General features: G+C 54.4%; 1 protein-coding gene across 1 annotated transcript in view; it reads right to left on the bottom strand.

Moving 5' to 3' along the window:
- POU2F2 (POU class 2 homeobox 2) overlaps positions 1-3,093 on the bottom strand; it is a 57,094-nt gene extending 54,001 nt beyond the window's left edge. The window contains exon 1 of the mRNA XM_028088005.2: positions 3,055-3,093. The gene's annotated coding sequence lies outside the window, so the exon portion shown is untranslated. The remainder of the gene's footprint in view (positions 1-3,054) is intronic.
- Between the last annotated feature and the right edge of the window lie 10,020 nt (positions 3,094-13,113).

The raw sequence follows: 13,113 nt of genomic DNA, 5'->3' as shown, positions 1-13,113 counted from the left end.
GCCTGGAGCCCCTCAGAGGCTGCACAGGTCTGGTCTGCGTCCTCTGAGACACAAGGCCTGGCACACTAGAAACCCCCAAAAAAATGTTGGCTGAAAGAATAAATGGATGGATGTGGGTCTATGTGTCTGTGTGCTCACTTATTTATTCTTTCAACAAATCCTTACTGAGCATTTACACTGTGCCAGGGACTGGGGGTCGACAGCTTACAGGGGGTGGGGGAGAGATGTTACACACACAATATATGATCAGATATGGTAACAGTGCTCAGGAAGGAGGAACAGGGTGGGGGGCAATGCAACCTTGCAGGGGGAGGGTCAGGGAGCCTTAGGAGAGCTGAGGGAAGGGAAGGGGAGGAGAGGGAGCCCCGTGGGCACAGAGGCCAACCAGCACCCCCAGGGCTGAAGGAGGTCCCCGCACTGAGGAGGCCTCCAGACACCTATGGGGAAACACTCACCTTCCAAGTGCAGCTATAAGGGAAAGACAGTGGGGGTGGGGGCAATGTTTATTTTAGTTGTTGCTTTGTGACAAAATTATATACCTAAGAGAGTGTGGCCTCCTTCAAACACGTCTCCCTGAGGGGACACGAACTTTCTGGTGAACCACTCAGATATTTTAGTGACAGCCTTCAGGGCCTGTTCACAGACTTCATCAGCCAAACATCTCCTGTTTCTATCTGTCTCTAGTTTCTATCAAAAAAAACAACAAGTAGTCCCAGTATTATCCAACCCTGCCATTGCTAAATTTATCAGAGTTGGCACCCAGTAAGACTTCAGGGCTTTCCCCCAAATCAAGTTCCTCCCCACCCTGCCCAACTAAGCACAAGGATCCAAGGATCAGCCACCCCGAGAAGATTCCAGTCACTGCAGTGGGTTCTGGTGAGGTCGGAGAGAGCTCGCAGATCAGGCAGACCTGAACGCAAAATCTACCTCTACCACTTACTTGCCTGAGGCCATTTGCCGCCTCTCTCTGTGCCTCAGTTTCCTTCTCTGGCAACAGGGGACTACCATCCACCTCATAGGTTTGCACTGAGGATTAATGCCAAATGCCCAGAGTAGGCCCTGGCATGGAGGTGGCCCCTAATAAGTATCAGTTTCCTCATTAGGATGCAACAGCTCTTGGCACCTGTTACCAAATCTATCAGGTATATGTCCGTGAAACCTTGGATACTTAACAAACATCTATTTGAACACAAAGAGCTAAAATCAGAGACTTGATTGCAACCTCCACCAGCTCTGAAACATAATTCCTTTAACAGCCTCTTATTTCAGCCTGACTTTCAGGCATTCCTCAAAGCCAGCCTCTAGCCGCCAAACAAATTCTGCAACCTGGAAGCTTCTTGACCCTCTTATTTTTATTTTTATTTTATTTTTAAGTAGGCTCCACGCCCAATGTGGGGCTTGCCCTCATGACCCTGAGATTAAGGGTCACGTCTTCTACCAACTCAGCCCCTCCTTGACCCTCTTTTCAATGTCAAGAGCATCGGGGGACGCGAGTGTTCCTGGGAAAGCTGCAATTCTGGCTCCCCGGAGAAAGCACACATCCTATATTCAGACCCCTGCATTCCTTTCCAGTCAGAATGGGGTCCCTGGATGGGTGTCAGGGAGTCTGCAAAGATTCCGAGTTGAAGCACAACTGGGGAGATATAGGGATGTGTCTTCTGGGGAGGAAGTCTATACTAAATGCTGTACAACTAGAAATCTACGAGCCACAGATTACCGGAAGCTGTGTAGTTTGGACCACAAGGAGATTTGTGAAATTTTGTTAGTAGCCAACGTTTAAAGATTGGGAGACTTCACACAAAATTCTGGCTTTCTGGCTTCTTTTGGAGCACTGGCAGATCTGGCAGGCGGCGTTTGCATCTCTGCGGGAGACAGTGACTGGAACTGCAAAGCCGGTTCCCACCCGGATGCATTCTGTAGCCCACCATGGTCCCTGCTACACCAGGTTGCAAAGCCGGAGCTACAGCTTCCACCTGTGTCTTAAAGTGAGCCTGGGACTCCTGCTGCAGTGAGGATGCCCAGGTGGGATGCCTATGAGGGCAGCCAGGGGCCTCCCCAGACCTGATGCCCATCCAGAGACCCCATTCTAACTGGTAAGGAACAGAGGGGTCTGAGTACCGGATGTGCGCCTTCTCCGGGGAGCCAGAATTGTCCTGGACCAGAACAGGCCTGCGGCCTGTGGGTTAAGCTGCTCTGGTAGGAAGAGGGGTGGCAGCATGTATCCCACCCCAGAGCACCCCTCTCCAGATGCTCACTGCCAGGGCCTCATCAAGCTGAGTGGAGCAAACCACGAGAGCACACACCCAGAGCCCCTGTTTCCTTCTGAGCCGAGCAGCTGAAGAACTCCGGCTTCTGTTTAGGAGTCTCAGCGGGTGCCAAGGAGGGGGCTCACCAATCCTCACTTGTTCAGGGGGATCTTCCAGCTGTATTTTGAGCTCCTGCTTCCTGAGGCACATACTTCCATGGAGGAACTTCTTTTTCATCCTCACATCCTCTGTGTGGTGGGTGCTGTTATCACCCTCCTTTGATAGATGGGGAAACTGAGGATGCCACTGCTGGCACAAGGTAGAGCTGGTGCCGTCCGGCTCTGGAGCTGGAATCTGAACTGCCTCACTAGCCTTCCGGCCTCAGGACGGCACTTAGGGAGGGTTGTTATTATTCCCTTTAGAGAGGAGGAAACGGAGGCCCTGACTATCCCGAGTTGCTCACAGCGAGGAAGGGAAAGAAAAGGGGTTCAGACACAGGTGTTCCTGCCCCAGGCTGTGATCTGAGCCACCAAGTCACCCATCTCTCTCCTACCGAGCGTGACACTCATCAGCAGAAGCCCTCACGGTCACCCACACCCAGAACCACCAGTGTGGCCAGAAAGCCACAGGACACACAGAGGCTGAAGGCGCAAAGCAGACTAACCTTGTGGAGGGCAGAGCAGAGCAAGGGAGGGCGGCACTCCTGGGGTGCGGCCCCGGGGAAGAGGATGGGAAAGCGGGGGGCTTCTGAGAGGGAACAGGACCCAAAGCACAGCCATAAGCAAAGCTCTGAGGCCGTGGCCCTTACCTCTTGGGCAAACGCAGCGAAGCTAATACATTCAGGCCACCAACCCGGTCCAGTTGAGAACCTGGAAAGAGAGGAGAAGAGAGTCAGCCTCCCGGGGGATCTGTGAAGCGTCTCTAACTCAGGCAGGATGAGGCGCTCCTCCAGGAGAGGGACTCTGCTCCTGCTACAGCATCAGGAGGCACAAACCGGCAAATGTGGACTCGGGAGCTGCCAGGCACTTGTTGCCCTCAGTGGTCATTTCCGGGCTCTGAGCCTCAGTGTCCCCATCTCATAAATGGGCATCCCCCTGCCTGCCTGCCTTGTTGAACATCTGTTTTTCCCATCAGACTGGAAGTCCCTGAAAGGGCAGGGGCTGTGTCTTACAGCGTTAGCCTTTGGCAGAGGGCCCTGCAAAATAAGTCAATAAGTCAATGACGGGTGAGGAGTGAAGGGGTGGATGGACGGAGGGATTAACTAACTCACAAACTAAATATCTCAAAGGATGGCTGGGAGGATCAGATGAGAAAGACACCTGAAAGAGTTACTCATTATTGGGTACCTGTGTGCTGCGAGGAGATGGAAATAAAAGTCCAGAAAAGATGGTAATTCTGACTTGTGTGTTTGTTCATTCATTTATTCGCTGGTAACCCAGCAGATACTGAAGCGTGTCCGAGCTGGGCTCTGGACCAAGTGTGGGGGTACAGAGGTGGATCAGACAAGGCCCCTGCCCTGTCTGCCGGAGGGCTTACAGCCAATTTGGGGGGGTGCTGAATAAAGACCCAATGCCAACATGCTGGGGTAAGCAGAGGGTGCTGCAGGAATCCCAGGGGAGGTCAGGGAAGACCTAAGGAGGGTGCCACCCCCAAGCCAAGCCCAGCAGACAAAATAAACTTTAGTCAGGCAGAGGGCCAGGTGGGAGGGACGAGCAATGTCAGGCCTCTACCTGCCCAGGGGACAAGGAGGAAGTGGGAAAAGACGAGGCTGAAGAGACAGCAGGGGCTGCACCCCATAGGACCTGGGCCAGGCAGCTAGGCGGAGGGACACGCTCCACTTTGTCTTTAGGGAGGTCCCTCTGTGTGCTGTGCAGAAGATGGAGAGGACATGAGGAGACCTGTCCCCAAAGAGTGTCTGCTGAGCCTGCCCCCCACCCTGTGGCCTTGCAAGGAATCAGTGACAGGTGGTATCAGCCCCACTTTACAGATGCGGCAGATGAGGCTGAGAGATGTGACTTTCCCAGGGTCCTGCGGAGCTGGCTAGAGAGTTAAGGCCATGTGCCTCCTCCCCTCCTGAAACCTGGTTTCCTGCCTTCTGGGAACATGGTCTTCCTGCAAAAGGAAGCCACGCAGAGACCACATTTGCCCCTGCTTGCTGTGGGCTCTCAGAGAAGGCTCGGGGACCGTAGGCTAGGGAGAGACTTCCCAGAGGAGACCGGATGTCAGGGAGACCTTCCCACCAGGAGGGGCTGATGAGTTCACAGTGACAAGCACCCCTGTGAAGGGAGTTAACGAAGCCAGGGAGCCCACAGCTGTCTCACACCTTTGCTGCCCTGTGGGTGCCGTCCCGAGAGGGGAGACAACAGGGCGACAGGCAGGATGGCCACGGACCTGGAAGTTTGGCACACGACTTTCCTATCTCGTGGCAAATATGCTGGCACAGATGGGGAGACTGAGGCCCAGGACCAGCCAAGGACACAAAGAATTAGTGGAGGCTGGACAGGAGTTGAGAAGGAGAGAAGAGAAAGAGAAAAAGATGGGCTGAGACAGTAGAGAGAAAGATGATGGATGGATGGATGGATGGATGGACAGACGGACGGACAGAGAGATGGATAGGAAAGAGAAGAGAAGAAATGGGGAGACGTAGATAGAGAGGAGGAGTGGAGGGAGCCACAGGCAGAGACCAGAGAAAAGCCCAAAGGAGAAAGGAAAAAAGGGGTAAAAGGAGCAAGGGGTCCACCCCACTCCACCCCCCACTCCCCCTCTCTCTATTGGGGCCCCATCTTCAGGGGTGGGAGGGGACCAGGACCCTTGTTCCCTAGGGGGAGGGAGGAGCTGGGGTTTCTCCCCACTCAAGAGCTGCTCCCCCCCACCCCCCCACCCCTGCCCGGAGCTAATCAGCGGCTGTCATCTCCACAGTGAGGTCTTGGTTAAGGAGATTTAGGGCTGGGATCAATAGGAAATTTAAAAATCGATGCAGCGCGCAGGGCAAAATCGATGGCGTTTAATCGCCTTGCCGATTCCCAGTCAAAACAATTAGCCGCGCTGAGTGTTGAACACGGTGGCGACACGGCATTAACCGTCAATATTGGTGTAAGTGATGGCGGGCGGGCGGGGGAATCCCTGGGCCTCTGAGAGGCCCCGAGTCAGACAGTGCCCGAGGGCTGGGGTCTTCCCCGGGGCAGCGCCCCGCACCGGCTCTCCCCTCCGCACGCTGCCACCCTCAGCTGTGATGCCCAAGGCTCGTGGGAGCACTACCCCCAGCCTGTCCTTGTCTCATCTCCCAGCCCCCGTGCCCCCATATGTCCTCTGACAGACCCCTCTCCCCAGTAGATAACATCTCCCCTGTGCAGCAGACAGCTCTGTGGGAGCTGGGAGCCGCCTGCCCAGCAATGCCCGGGGCCTGGAAGACGGCAGGAGCTGTTTAGAAGACGCCTTCTCCCCATTTCACAGATGGGGACTCTGAGGGACAGGGAGGGGAAGCAGCCGGCCCGTAGTGACCTGGCACAGGAAGCAGAGGAACTGCGCCTTGAATCCCAAATCCTCTGACTCCAGACTATATTCTTTGTAGCTGAGCTCTGGGAGGGTAGGTTGGGGCCTGCTCCTCTGGGGCTCCCCAGCATTACCCAGTACAGGGTGTGGCCCCAAGCTAGAGCTGGGGACAGGCCGGAGGATGCCAGTGCCCCTTGGCCCCAGGCACAGACTACCCACCTACACTCCCACCAAGGGACCGATGGGCGGAGCCACTGACCCCCACAAACAAAGCAGCTCATAGTTTCAGCCAGAGTGGCCCTCGGTGAGAACAGCTGGTGTTTCCTGAGCACCAGCTACAGGCCAGGCTGCCAGGCATGCTTAGTTGCTCTGTGGACGTGATCTCACAGAATCCTCACGACCTGTTTGGTGAGGATCATCCCCAAGACACAGACGAGGAGGTGGAGGCTCAGAGAGGTGAAGTCCCTTCCCAAGGTCACACAGCCAAGAGGGGGCAGCTCCACCTGACTGGACTCTGAGAGACACAGGACATCAAGCAAACAAGATCTCCCAACAGCAAACAAGAGAATGTGATGTAAACAGAGGGTGCAGGAACCTAGCACCGAGACCGAGGACCTGGAGGGGCCCCCATGGGGCGGGGGAGACAAGGCAGGGGCAGAACCGGAGATGGCACTCTGGGCTCCAGACTAGCAGGACCACAATGGGAGATGGTGAGGCCAAGGCTGGCTCTCACCTTCTCCGAACTTGCAAAAGGGCTCCCGGTCCTGGGGAGCTGCATAGGGGAGGGCAGAGGCTTCTGCCGCCACCTGCGCCCTAGCGCGGAAGAACAGGGCGGGGGGGGGGGCGTGGTGTGGGCAGGGGAGGAGGCCCATGAGATGAGCCAGGGATTGATCTGACAAGGTCCTAATCAAATGGTCAATATCGCTGACCTGACCACTTAACCTATTGATAAGCTGGCAAGGATGGAGCAGGCAGTGAGTGGACTCAGGGCGGGAGACAGTGAGAGGGCTGGGGGGAGCCCGTTGGGGCAGGGCTCAGGTCCACAGCGTGCCTGGGTCTGGGGGCCTGGAAGAGGGTGGTCTCCTCCTCAAGTGCCCCCACCACCTCCCCTCTGACAGCTCACATGTCTTCTGTCTGGGCGCTTCCACCCAAGCTGCTTGCTCCGCTCAGGGCCCCTCAGCCCTGCCCTGAATGAGACTGGGAACCATCCCCAGCACCCAGGACACCCCCAGCTCTTCTTGGATGGTGCCTTAGCTTTTCATCCATGGGAGGGACTTCTCCAAGCCTCGATGCCCTCACCTATTAACTGGGGTTAATTGTAATAGGAATGCCAGGAAACAACCTAGATGTCCTAGGACCGGGGACCGGAATGATAAACCCCAGTACAGCTGCCAAAGAGCGGAGGATCGCAGGCTTGTAGAAAATATGCTCAAAATAAATCCATTGACAAGGGAGTGAGGCTCATAGTCCATTGTTAGGAAGAAAAAGGCGGGTTATAAACTGGTATGTCACATAAGATCTCCTTTGTATGAAACACATACACATACACTTCCCTCCCACCCCCGAAAGAAAGAGGTTCAGAACAGAAGTCAGAATTCTGAGTTTGGTCCCAGGCACCTGAATTTGAATAAGTTCTTTGGGTAAACTCATAGGGATCCTCCTGTTTGCGGAAAAAGTAATCCAGAAAGACAGGCATCGAGAAGTTAATTTTTTTCTCATTTAACTAGATTATCATGGTGGGTTTTCCCCTCAACTCTCTGAACATCTGCATTTTCTCTTTTTTTCTACAATGAGCATGTGTCACATCAGTTAACATCTGTAATTGGAAAAAGTGGGGCTGAAGCCGGGGTGGCTCAGTCAGTTAAGCGTCTGCCTTCAGCTCAGGTCATGATCCCGGGGTCCTGGGATCGAGCCCTGCATCGGTCTCCCCACCGGGCTCCCTGCTCGGTGGGGAGACTGCTTCTCCCTCTGCCTCTGCCCCTGCTCGTGCTCTCTCTCGATCTCTTGCTCTCTCAAATAAATAAATAAAATCTTTTTTTTAAAAAAGTGGGGCTAATGAACCCTGCATTGGCAGGACTGTGGGGAGCTGCTCAGTGGGCTCAGAGTGACCGTGGTTTCTCTGGCCCTCTTCGCTCTCCTGGCCAGGCTGCTCTGATGTCCCCACTGCATCCAGGCCCAGCAGAGTCCAGCGCCCCCCAAAAGGTGAATGAATCTAAAGCCTACTGAGCAGAGAAGCGCTTGCTCCTCTAACTTTCTCCTCTATCAGAGAAGGCAGGGTAGGCCCAAGCCAAATTCTGTGCCTTGTGCCCTCATCAGGAAACTGGCCAAGGGCTTATAGACAGGAGGGACAGCTGGAGGGGAAGCTACAGCCCAGAGGGGAGGAAAGAATCTTGCCAAAGTCACGGAGCTGGTTGTGACAGTGCTGGGACCAAAGCTGGGGCTCCTGGCTCCTGGGTCATGCCCTCCCACTGCTGGGAGGGGGACAATCGCAAAAGAAAGTGTTCATGCAGGCCAGAGGGCTCTCAAGAAAGCAGAAGAGCATGGTGGCCAAAAACAGCTCTGCCGCTGCCTCGCTGTGTGACCCTGGGCAAGTCACTTCACCTCTCTGAGTTTGCTCAAACATACAATAACAATAATAATAACATCTGTCTCACGATGTTGGTGTGAGAAGTCAACAAGGCCAGGCTTATAACAAACTCAGCAGAGAACCTGACACAGAAAGGTCAAGGGAGTGATAGAAATGATCCTGGGATCACCAGCCACCACTGACATAACATGAGTAGGGTGTGCAGCAGGTGGAAGGGGCGGGCGGGGAGGAGGGGAAGGGAGAGGGTGTGTCCTGGCACTCTCTCTTGTGGTGAGCAGATTCAATGAAGGCACCTGCCTAAATGTGTTCCTTTGTTCATTCACTTATTCATTCAGTAAGCATTTCCTGAGGCCAGTTCTAGGCCAGACCCTGTGCCAGGCCCTACAATCCAGATCCAAACAATGGAAGCTCCCACTAGGTTAGGGAAGGGGATTTAGGGACGGCTGAGGCTGGTCTCTCCTCTGAGAGTTGCTGCCTCGGTGGCCCCTGGACTATCCCTGGGGGGCTTCTGCTGCGAGGGAGCCGAGTCCAGGAGCACAAGCCCCCACTGTCTGACCAGTGTGGCACTTCGGGCATATGCGTGTGCGTGCACACTGGAATAGTAAGCTCTGTGCAGAAGGGTTATGTTCACCTTTGTGATTCCCAGCACCGTGCACGGGGCCTGACACTCTGGGGACACACCATGCTCAGGGTTTTTTTTTTTTTTCTCCGTTTTTTTCTAATGAAAAAAAAGGTTCAAAGCACCTAGCACAATGCCTAACACCTGGCAGGTACTGGATAAATAGCAGCTATTATTAGTACCATCATCACACGAGTGCGCTCACTCTTCATCTCTACAAAAACCTTATTTTGCCGAGGAGGAAAGTTGAGGCTTGAAAAGCGTGATGTGATTTGCCCTTGGCCTGGGATGGGACTGGAAGCAGGGTGTGTGGACCCCACAGTCTGGGGTCCCCTCCAGATGCTAGGGGGCAGGGCTGCCAGGGTGAGTGCTAGGTAGAAAGGACGAAGAAGGGAGGCAGTTGGGGAGTGGGGGTGAGCAGGTGAGATGATGGGGGACAAGGATGAGTTGGCTGGGGTGTGCGGAACGTGGTGAGGGAGACGGAGTAGAGCACACGGGCCCAGGGTGACACGTCTGGAGTCGGGCTGCTTTGGGGTTCAGGCAGGCAGGGGCCTGGCTTGCCGATACCCAGGTAGGTGCAGCCCCCCCGCCCCAGGGAAGGTGAGCTCCTTCCACCCTTCCCCGGCACAGCAGACACCCACCTCCCCCATGCGTTATGCCTGGCAACTAGGATGACAGAGGACTTGCTCCTTATCATCTGATAAGCATACACTGGGCATTTACAGTGTGCCGGGCACCATTCTAGGCACTGGGGATACACCTTCACCTTCAAACAAGACAAAGTCCCTGCCCTCACAGCATTGACCTTCAGGCGGAGGGAGGAATACAATAGACAAGAATACAAACCTAAGAGCTAAGAAGGAAAATAAAGCAGGTGAAGGCACAGATTACAAGAGAATGTTTCTTTAGACTGAGAGGTCAAGAAAGGCCTGGGGGGGAAGGTAGGTTCTGAGTAACAGCCCAAATAAAGTGTGGGGTAGGAGCTCTCCTGGCGAAGGAAACAGCAGGTGCAAAGGCCCTGAGGCAGGACCAATGTTGGTGTGTTTGAGGAACACCAACAAGGCCAGAGTGGCCTGAGCTTCTGGGGGCAGGAAGAAAGGAGTAGAGGGACACCTGGGTGGCTCAGTCGGTTAAGGGTCTGCCTTCGGCCCATGGCATGATCTCAGGGTCCTGGGATCAAGCCCCGTGTTGGGCTCCCTGCTCATTAAAAGAGCCTGCTTGGGGCGCCTGGGTGGCTCAGTTGGTTAGGCGACTGCCTTCGGCTCGGGTCATGATCCTGGAGTCCCGGGATCGAGTCCCATATCGGGCTCCCTGCTCGGCAGGGAGTCTGCTTCTCCCTCTGACCCTCTTCCCTCTCGTGTTCTCTATCTCTCATTCTCTCTCTCTCAAATAAATAAATGGAATCTTTAAAAAAAATAAAAAATAAAAAAAAATAAATAAAAGAGCCTGCTTTTCTCTCCCCCTCCCCCTTGGCCCTCCCCCCGCCCCCACTTGTGCTCTCTCTTTCTCTCTCGCTCTCGCTATCTCAAATAAATGAATAAATAAATAAAAAAGAATGATAATCATGTGGGGGGGGAGAAAAAAAGAAAGGAGTGGAAATTGAATAGGCAGGCAGGCGTCAGCTCATAGGGGACTTCTAGGCTAAGGAAGATGTCCTAAGTGGAGAGGGGGGATGACAAGCTTTCTCACTGTGGCAGATGAGGGTTGGTCTCACCTTCAAAAACCAGGCTCCATCCTCACCCTTTTCCCATATACCCTTTGGGGCCTCCTGACCCATTCACTCTCTAAGAACAAGCTCAAGAAGCCTTCAATAAATCTGTGGAGTCACTGACACGGCTTTGTTAGGGGACTAGGGACTCCCCTGGAGCGGGGAAGGGTCTGGCTCCTCCTTGTGCCCTGGCACACAGCTCAGGCCTGGCCACAGGAGGCCTCAGAAAACAGTAGCCTACAGGCAGTCACTAAGAAGACACTAACCCTTGACCTCCAGCTCCCAGCAAATCTCCATGTGGGAGAAGTTGTAGGTTGTTCAACTCTGCCCAGAGGCCAAGAGATGGGACTGGGAGCAAGGGGAAGGTAGTCTGTGTCACTTCACTGGCCAGGCCTTGTCCAGCGATCCCAGAGTGGTCGGGCAGGGCAGGGGGTCCCTCCCTCCAGGTCTTGTCATTCCGGTCCTGTCCCTCCTCCACACCAGGGGATCCTCCAAGGGACCCCTGACTTAGTTCCCAGCTCACATCCTGTGGAGTCTCTCCTCAAAATGCTTCCGGGCTATGTGGTTCCCCTAGAATAAATCCCGAGCCTCACAGACCTTCCCAGTGATGTCAAGCCTCGTCGCTCTCTCCTCCCTGCACACCCCTGCTAATCCAGCGACTTCCCACACTGGCTCACACCTCTGCGCCTGTGCACAGGGAATGCCTCCATTTGGAAAGCCCTCCGCCTCCCCTTTTTCTGTAGACCCCACCCACCCTTCCCCATGTCACCTCTTCTGGGGAAGCCACCGGACCCTCCCAGGCAGCCTGCCCTCCTGCTCAGCATGGCCTCAGCATGTTTTGTGTGCCTCTGGGGGCCCTAGCCAGTAGGGAAGAGCCCATTTCCCACCAGAGAAGTTTCTAGAGGGGGCAGTGAGGCACAGCGGAGGGGTGGTGAGTGAGGGGGGAATCTGTGTCCTGCATTGTTTATGCCTGTGTGGTCTTGGTGAGTTTTGGGAGGGATGCATGTGCACATTTAGAATCTGTGTGTTGTGTCTAACACTCAGCTTAAATGTCACTTCCTCAGAGGTGTTCCACCTGACCCCCCAATCTAAACTAGGCTCTCCCATGACCCCTCCCACAGCCTCTTGTTTCTTTCCTTCCTAGATGTTATCACCGTTTATAACTAACTATACACTGAGGCCCGATCAGTGCCCATCCTGTTGGCTCAGAGCTCTTGGAGAGCAAGGCCCAGGTCTGTCTTGTAAATCATTGTTTCCCAGCTTCTAAGACAGGGCCTGGCTCACGTAGGGCTCAGTTCCTACATGATGAGTGGATTTACTCCATGAATGTTTTCAGACTTAAGCATCTACCCATTTTCATTTAGCTCGAAGGGTATGAGTCTAAAGTGGGAGATGTTTATTTCTATAACTCAGAACACGACCCTTCCATTCACCATGAGTGTCTTCCCCGTGGGACCTCTGAACATGGCCTACGTACACCCATGGGCATGGGGGCTGGGATGCTACCATGTTTTGGTATCCATGTTTGTACCTTTTCTGTTGAAAAAAAAAAAACCTTCTCTAGGGGAGGCACCCTGGCGTTTGGATATGTCTTGCTCTGTTGGTGTCTCGGTATATACGTGCATGCACGAACATCTGGGTTTTCCTACCTGTGTGTATGTGCCTCCCCTTTTCAAATCTAGCATGTCCATTTCAGCCTCTCCAGATACGTATGCGCAAATGTCTGTGTGGATCTGTAGGCTTTAGAACCTATGCATTTTCTAAGAGAATCTCTGGCCAAGGGTCTATGCGCCCAGGTCTCAGGATCCACAGGTGTACATGGCCAGCATGTGTCTGAGAATCTATGTGCGTGTCCGTCTCAGCACCACCGCATATGTGTATCTACTTCAAAATTTGCATGTGCATCCATTCAAGACTTATGTAGCCTCTGTAGTTTGGAGGGAGAGAGAATGTATGTGTATGCGTGTTGTGTGTGTGTGTCAGGGGTGACATGGACATTTGAATACCTGTGTGTCTCTCTCTTCCCCTGGAAGCTGCCGCTTCCCCAGGCTGGATGAGTACCTATTCTCTATCTCTCTCCCTCACACCCATCCACGCTCATGTGTGTGGTGCGGATGGGGAGGGGGCCGGGGTGTCGGCGAGCTCCTGTGTCACAAGGTTAATTTCTCCGCAGCCAGGCAGGCTGGGCCCTGAGGGGAGTGGTGGGGGAGGGGCTGGTCCCCACAGCCCCTCTGATAAATATGTATTTGGGGCTGCTGTGCTCAAAGGTCACGGGGGGGAGGAGGAGGAGGAGGGGTGGTCCGCACTGTGCCGTGCTGCTGGGTCCCAGCCCAGGCCCAGTGTGGGTTGTGTGTGATCACCTCCAGAGGGATGATGAGATTCAGGGAGATGCCCCCCTCATCCTGATCTGGCCTACCCCACACACAGCCATGCTCAGTGGGAGATGCTGTTGTGGACACAC

The sequence above is a fragment of the Eumetopias jubatus genome, unplaced genomic scaffold (assembly GCF_037043125.1).
Source record: "Eumetopias jubatus isolate StellerSeaLion01/CBP00866 unplaced genomic scaffold, mEumJub1_p1.0 scaffold_10, whole genome shotgun sequence".
Lineage (NCBI taxonomy): Eukaryota > Metazoa > Chordata > Mammalia > Carnivora > Otariidae > Eumetopias > Eumetopias jubatus.
Note: the sequence above shows the minus strand (reverse complement) of the source record. Positions and strands in the feature narration are given on the sequence as shown.